General features: G+C 36.7%; 1 long non-coding RNA gene across 1 annotated transcript in view; it reads right to left on the bottom strand.

Moving 5' to 3' along the window:
* Positions 1 to 3,411: 3,411 nt before the first annotated feature.
* LOC117804466 overlaps positions 3,412 to 8,106 on the bottom strand; it is a 33,456-nt gene continuing 28,761 nt past the window's right edge. The window contains exons 2-5 of the long non-coding RNA XR_004628937.1: positions 6,354 to 6,419; positions 5,890 to 6,015; positions 5,711 to 5,780; positions 3,412 to 5,601 (exon numbers count right to left, since the gene is read on the bottom strand). This is a non-coding gene — a long non-coding RNA (uncharacterized LOC117804466). The remainder of the gene's footprint in view (positions 5,602 to 5,710; positions 5,781 to 5,889; positions 6,016 to 6,353; positions 6,420 to 8,106) is intronic.

Here is an 8,106-nt window from a genome sequence, read left to right as displayed (position 1 = left end):
GTGGAAACAAAGGAAGCCAGATGCAAATGAGTACATCCTCCATGATCCCATTTATGTAAAGTTCAAAAAATTAACCTCTGATATTCAAAGTCAAATTAATGGTTACCTGGGGAGAGGAGGAAGAAGATAGTGATTAAGAGCAGGGCACAAGTTTTGGAGTACTGGTAATGTTCCATTTTTTTATTTGGGTGGTGGTCACGTGGGTGCATCCACTTTCCTATAATTCACTAGGGTATATCCTTAAGATAGTGCAATTTTCTGTAAGTATGTTATTCTTAAATTAAAATTTTATGTATGTATATATAATATATATATATATATATATATATATAGCAGCACCTGGGTGGCTCAGTCAGTTAGGCATCCGACTCTTGATATCAACACAGGTCATGATCTTGGAGCCCTGGGATTGAGCCCCCGGGTCAGGCTCTGTGCTCAGTGGGGAGTCTGCTTGAGATTCTCTCTCTCCTTTTCCCTCGAGCACCCCTCCCCCGCTGTCTCTCTTTTTCACTCTCTCTCAAGTAAATAAATAAGTCTTTAAAGAAATTATATATACATATGTAATATATATATCCAATAGTAAATAAATAGTCAAATTACATCTAGAAGAATAAAAACCATGTTCTTAACAGCCATTGACAGTAATGAGATTATCAAGAACTATCACTTTCCGTATTACACATTTCTGCAGCATATGAATTTTTTATGCTGAGCGTGAATGCATTTATAATCAGAAAAAAAGCATGAAAAAATATATCAATGACAAGAGAAGACTAGTTAGCTACAGTCCTTTTCACTGTGGGCAGATGAGGACTTTGTGATGTGATATGTAGATTCCACAAATATCGAAAACCTGTTAGTTTCATAATCATCTAAGAGTCTTTGTTTGAAATGGAAAAAAAAAAAAAAACACCCTCTTGCCAGCAACAGAACCCCAGGCTGGTGTGCGAGCTGCAATTTCCAGCTGTCCACAGTTCTGCCTCATTGGTTAGGGATGTGCTTCACTGGTTCCTCAAGCATAGCTCCAGACAAAACCAAAAATTTGTAAAGCAGGAGAATTCTCAAATCACCTCTACAGCTGTCAAAACCAGACCTATCACAACTTACCACTGAATCTGACATGGTTAAATAAGGTAATACATGTAGACATGTTTTTGGAAAAGAGAAGTTATGGTACAAATGCAAAATATTATTTGAAACTTGGTTGCCGGAGCCTTGGGGATGTGAATTTCCCTGACCTTTCAGGACCAGCATAAAGCAGCCAGTGATTTTAAGGAAACTCTGCATTTCCAGATTCCATAGAGAATAGTGGCATAATATCCTTTACTTTGATCCCTTCTGAAACCTTGCTTTCCACAGCTCTCCTCTAGAACATAACTGCTTTACCGGTGGTGATCCTTTGCTGTCTGGGTTTCCAGCTCATCCACTTTGTTAAATTTGGGTTTAAAACATTCCAACAAACAAGATGCTATTATAAAGTGTTATCTTAACCTTGGGATAACATTTCTCAAAACTGTGTTCTCTAGGACACTGGTCCCATGAATTGCTATTCAAATAAAGTTTAGAAGTGGCTATAGCTACCCCATGTTTGCAAAGCAATTGTGTCCTGGAACACAGCATACTCTGAGAAATACTGAAGAAAACAATCTCTTTGGACTTAGTAAACTCCAAATTCCCCAAGCTTATTTGACCAAAGAACCCGTTTTCCAAATACTATTTACTGATGTCATATAGATCTAAGGATGCATAAAACAGTATATCAGAAACTCTACTTTTAAACTAAAAAAATTCCAGGAGAGAAATCTTAGAAGTAGTTAAGAAACTGATTTCCAATACTTAGATCCTTATTATAGAAAGGTTCACGTGGAAAAGGCCTCAATTCTCCTACATGTATCAAGAGTTCAGTCCTACTATATAACAATGCTTTGATTCAGAATGTATTTAAGGATTTTCCAGTGCCTTAGGTATAAGTACTAGAATAAATAAATTTATATCCTAGGGACATGAATTGCTACTTGAGCATAGTGGTTGAAGCTGTAGCCTAGATTCAAACAAATCTGATTTTCACTGCTAGTCAAGATTATGACCTTGGACAAGTCATTTAAATCCTCTGAGTTTCCATTTCCTCATCTATAAAATAGAGATTATAGCAATAGTACTTACTTCGTAGTGTTGTTTTTTTTTTAAAGATTTTATTTATTTATTCGACAGAGATAGAGACAGCCAGCGAGAGAGGGAACACAAGCAGGGGAGTGGGAGAGGAAGAAGCAGGCTCATAGCAGAAGAGCCTGATGTGGGGCTCGATCCCATAACGCTGGGATCACGCCCTGAGCCGAAGGCAGACGCTTAACCGCTGTGCCACCCAGGCGCCCCTCGTAGGGTTATTTTAAAGCTTATCAATAATACATATACAGGGGTGTTTTCAAATGTCTTTTTTGGAAGGTGAGCAAAGGGAGGAAATAAGCTTTCTAACAACATATGGATGAATTAAAGTTTGATGTGATACATAAGAAACATTCTCCTAAAAAAATAATTTAACTGAATTCAATAAAAACATGTAATATCAGCTCTGTTTCCACAAAGCCGTGGATTAATACTACACTGTGTAATGGCTAATTTTCAAAAACCTAGGTTTCCTGGAGAAGAAATTCTACTTCAAGATGGCAACATAGAAATCCTGCCTGTTTCCAGTCTGCCAGCCAACCCTCCAAATTTCAGACTTACCAGTCTCCCACAATCACGTGAGCCAATTCTTTAAAATCAGTCTCTCTCTCTCTCTCTCTCTCCATCTCTCTCTACACACACACACATGCACACTAGTGGTTCTGTTTCTCTGGAGAACCCCGACTAATACATGCTATAAGGGATAAAAATGAATTATGACTTCATTGGATTAACAGTATACTTCTTTGCAAGTAAAAATAATCTACAAATCTCTATTTTTTTGAATGCCCATCATGACCAGATACCTTATGAAGAACTTGAATGTACATCATCTAACTTCATCCTCATAATGATCCAAATAGATCTTACAATATTATAAACTGCAATTTGTAAATTGCTGTATAGAACATAAGATCCTGGGGCACCTGGGTGGCTCAGTGGTTAAGCATCGGCCTTCGGCCCAGGGCATGATCCCAGGGTCCTGGTATCGAGCCCCACATTGGGCTCCCTGCTCCACTGGGAGCCTGCTTCTTCCTGTCCCACTCCCCCTGCTTGTGTTCCCTCTCTTGCTGGCTGTCTCTCTGTCAAATAAATAAAATCTTAAAAAAAAAAAAAAAGAACATAAGATCCTAAAAGAAAGGGCAGAAAAGTAGAAAAATATAAAGCAAGAAATAGTAAAAAAAAAAACAAAACAAAACAAGTAAGTACGGAAAAATAAATAACTCTGAAAATCTGTTGCCATTTTGAGAAAATATTTAGAGATATCTTGGGCTAAGCCTCATTAGCTTTTTCCAAAAAAAGTTTAGTTCTTAGATAATGAAATGAAGCAAACCTTTCCCTAATTACTCAGCCCTCCACTATCCCATGGTAAAGACACAAAAATTATTTAAGGTTATATACTGGGAAATTATGGAATAGATTGAGAGGCATTGAGCATGGGTGTACTTTCAGTTCTACTTATTATTAGTTTGGGGGCATTAGGTAAGTCTCTGAGACTCAGTTTCATTACTCATAAAACGGAAATAAGAGTAAGCACCTCATAAGATTACTATGAAGATCAAACTAAATACCAGTACACTAAAGAACTCTGTAAACGATACAGGATGTGCAAGCCCTTGTTTTCGTTAATCTGAGCTTTCGATTACATTTTCTTCCATCTGACAGTTTATTTATTATAGCAGAGATGGACTTGCAAAGAAGCTAAATTTCTATGTCTATCAGTTTCGCAGACTATAAACTCTATGAAGTCCTCCCAACACACAACCAAAGACTTTCAAAAATGAACACTCTGTCTTTAAAAACAAATGGAACTTTGAGAAATGAAAACTGCAGTCACTGAAATTGAACTCCTAGCGAATGGATTCCGCAGTACATTTGAAACAGCTCAGTAACTGGAAGGGGAATGTAATGAAATTATCCAGAATGTAACACAAATATTTCAGGAGATTCAAAAAATGAAAGAGGGATTAAGACACATGGAGAATAAGAAGGAAAGGTATAATATTCAACAGGAGTTGGAAAAGGACAGAGTAGGGAAGGTGCAGAAGTGATATTCTGTAAGGCAAAGCCTGAGGATTTTCCAAATTAATGAAGGGCATTAATGTGGATAAAGAAAACACAATATACTGATGGGAATAACACAATTGTGGTAAAACTTCATAACCTGCCAAAGACCAAAAAAATATGGTTTGCGTGTTATACTCTGTTTGCTAATCACAATTCATTTCCTTGTAATCAGGAAAGTAAGTGCAAAATAATAAATGCCATAATGATACATTTAATTGCTATTTTTAAAGCATTTGGAGTTTTTCTTGTGTTTCAGTTTTTTTCTCTCTCTCTGTATCAGGCCGATTCATTACCTGCTGGAACTCATACCACAAAGCATTTTTGCCAACTATTTATGTTCTTTTCTTACTTAGGTAAAGTAAATCCCATACTTTCTCAGTGGGGTTAAGGTCAAGACTCGGAGGGGAGCCACTCCTTCCTAATTAGTTCCCCAGACTCCTCTCTTTTTTTTCCCCCTTAAATGGCCACAACAGTTTAGAAAAATGTTTGGAGTCATAATCCTCCTGATAAATGAATCCTTGATCAAGCAGCTGGTTTCCAGAAGGGACTCCTTGCTGTGCTGCAATTATGTTGAATCTGAGCTCCAGTAGTTCAGGTCGCAGCTGAAGTACTTGAGGGAAAAATACCTGCCTCGGAGCTCCTCTGCATGATACACTAAGCTAAGAGATTCCAGCATCTCCTCTCCAAAGCCCTCATTCAAAATATCAATTTTTCTTGTGAGCAAGTGAGAAAAATACTTACTGAGTGCATGTGAAGATTCCCTACTGGTGACCAAGGTGGGGGGAAACCCATGCTTTTAGACATAATGGCAATGCAAAACCTTATCCTAAAAATCTTGAAAATAATTTTCTATTTAGATAATGCACTTAATTTTTGAGCTACTGAACAGTGATCTATTAATAGTGATGGCGTAAGAACTGTTAGCAGCATCGTATTATCTGCTGAGAGTTTCTAGGTTTAAGTCATTCTAAAGGGAAATGTTTATAAAAACAAAGTTGTATCTCAGACTTAGAAAAGAAGGCACGAGAAATTACAAAAGGCTACGTCTTAAATACTATAAACAATGACACTAACACACACGTGCGCACGCAAGCACACAAACGCACACAGAATTATCTGAGTACATGTTGAATGAGTATATTTCACCTAATTTCCATAAATCTTATAGATTTATTTTCCCTCCCTGATTCTCCTAGAGTAACAAAAATGCTGTCTTCATGTTCCATGTGAAAGTACAATCCTACCTTATTTTGGTACCGTCAATAAGAACAACTTCAAAGTTGGTTTGTTTTTACCAGGAGACCACTGTGTTGTCAGTGCCTCTAATAAGAAACATACCTTTCCATGAGACTGCTGTGACTCCACTTTTACCTTAATTACAAATAAATAAATAAATAAATAAATAAATAAATAAATAAATAAATAAATAAATCTTTCTGGAAAAAAACCTCAGAGGCATTTTAGAAGACAATGGACTCACTGTGTGAAAGCAGATGATGATCACGCATATTCATTTAAAAAACAAGAGGCTCATGGAAGAGGTTTGCAACCTATAAAATAGGGAAAGAATTAATAACAAGAATAAATAAAGCATCCATACTCTATTAGTTTTCTAGGAATGTCATAACAAATTGCCCCAACAGAAATTTATTGTCTCACAGTTCTGAAAGCCAGAAGTCCAAAACCCAATTGTCCATAGAGGTGCACCACCTCTAAAAATTCTCGTGGAGAACGCTTTTCTGCCTCTTCTGTTTCCGGTGGCTCTAGGCAGTCCTTGGCTTGTGGCTACATGATACAGAGAGAAGGAAAAGAAGGCCATGTAATGAATCCACCTTCCTCCTCTGTATGTCTCTTAGATTGTTATTAGATTTAGAGCTCACCTAGATAATCTAGAGTGATCTCATCTTGAGATCCTTAACTTAATAACACCTGTAAAAACATATTTCAAACAAGGTCACATTTATAGGTCCCAGAGGTTAGAGTATGGACATGTTTTTTTAGGAACCACCTACTATATCTATCAATCAGACTTCTAGTTAAAATAGTTCTATAAACAGGCAATTTCCTATACTGTGTACATATAAAATTGAATGAAGAATAAAAATAGAATTAAAGATACAAACCATGTTCAATCAGAAGATTAAAGCCATAGACAGAACTGAAACTATAGGTGTAAGTGACTTCAGGTCCTAAAAAGACAAAAGAATTTATATCTTTCAATATTAGAGAGACCAAAAGTGCATTCAGCAAGAGTCCATATTAATTAATGATTTTTAAAAAACTCTTAAAAAAATGAGGAATAGAAGGGAACTTACATAATCTGATAAAAAAAAAAATAACTCTCAAAATCTTCAAAACTCTTACAACCTTCATCACACTAAATAGCAAAACTACTAAAGCATTCCTAAGTTGGGAATAAACAAGAATGCTTACTACTCAATACTTGAAGTGGAATAAACATTGAGAAGCAAAAAACAAAACTGTCTCTTTAGATGATATGATCAACTATATCAAAAAGCCAAGGAAACATTCTAATAAACTTCGAGTACTAAAAAACTTATAGTACTAAAACATTCTAACAAACTTACTGTTCATTATGGTTGCTAGATACAAGATCAACATACAAAAACTAATCGTATTTTTTTTTAAGATTTATTATTTTTTTTTTAGAGAGTGTGGAGGGGAAGGGGGAGGGGAAGCAGACTCCCTATGGAGCACAGAGCCTGATCTCCCAACCCAGAGATCAAGACCTGAGCCGAAACCAATAGTCAGATGCTTAACTCACTGAGCCACCCAGTCACCCCTACTAATGGTATTTCTGAAGACCAGCTAAATCAAGTACAAAGTCTAATTTAAAAAAAGAAACCATTCACAAGCAAACACAAATTACAAAGGTAATGAGGAACAGGTGTTCAAAAATTTTGTTGAGAATATTATAATACATCATTGAAGAAATAAATGAAGAAATATACTGTATTCATAGGTAGAAAGACTCAATAATTTTAAAAAGTTGTTACTGTAAAATAGACCCAAATCTACATAAATTCTACCCAGTTTCAATTAATTTTCAAACAGGCCCTAATGTGGTACTTGATAGTATGATCCTAAAATTTGATAGTCAAGTAATTTTGAGAAAGAAAAACAAGTTTAGCAGACAGTGTGGAGGTAAAGCACCAATGGGACAGAATAGAGAACCCAGAAACAGACTCATATGCACACTAAAACGTGGTACTTTAAATCAGCAAGGAAAGGATGAACTATCTAGTAATTGGCACTTGGACTACTGAATATTCATTAGGAAAAAAATAAGTGTTCTATCTTACACTATAAATAAAAATAATTTACAGATAGAAAAATCAAACTTTATAGTATTTTAGATAAAAAATATAGAACATATTACTTAGAGTAGGGAAGGACCTCTTAAGAGTAAAAACAAAATGACAAAGGAAAATTTTAACACTCTCCTTTAAATTAAAAAAAAAAATCTCTAGTTCAGTAAAAAACACTGTAAACAGGGGCGTCTGGGTGACTCAGTTGGTTGAGCATCCGGGTCTCAATTTTGGCTCAGGTCATGATCTTGGAGTCCTGGCATCAAGCCCCACATGAGGGTCCCTGCTCAGCGAGGAGTCTGCTTGTCTGTCTCTGCCCCTCTCCCGCTCACGCTCTCCCTCTCTCTCTCAAATAAATAATTTTAAAAAAATTTTTTTTAGGGGCGCCTGGGTGGCTCAGTCGTTGGGCGGCTGCCTTCGGCTCAGGGCGTGATCCCGGCGTTATGGGATCGAGCCCCACGTCAGGCTCCTCTGCTATGAGCCTGCTTCTTCCTCTCCCACTCCCCCTGCTTGTGTTCCCTCTCTCGCTGGCTGTCTCTATCTCTGT

Source organism: Ailuropoda melanoleuca, chromosome 11, assembly GCF_002007445.2.
Source record: "Ailuropoda melanoleuca isolate Jingjing chromosome 11, ASM200744v2, whole genome shotgun sequence".
Taxonomy (NCBI): Eukaryota; Metazoa; Chordata; class Mammalia; order Carnivora; family Ursidae; genus Ailuropoda; species Ailuropoda melanoleuca.
The sequence above is the reverse complement of the archived record's forward strand: the minus strand, read 5'-3'. Positions and strand labels throughout refer to the sequence as shown.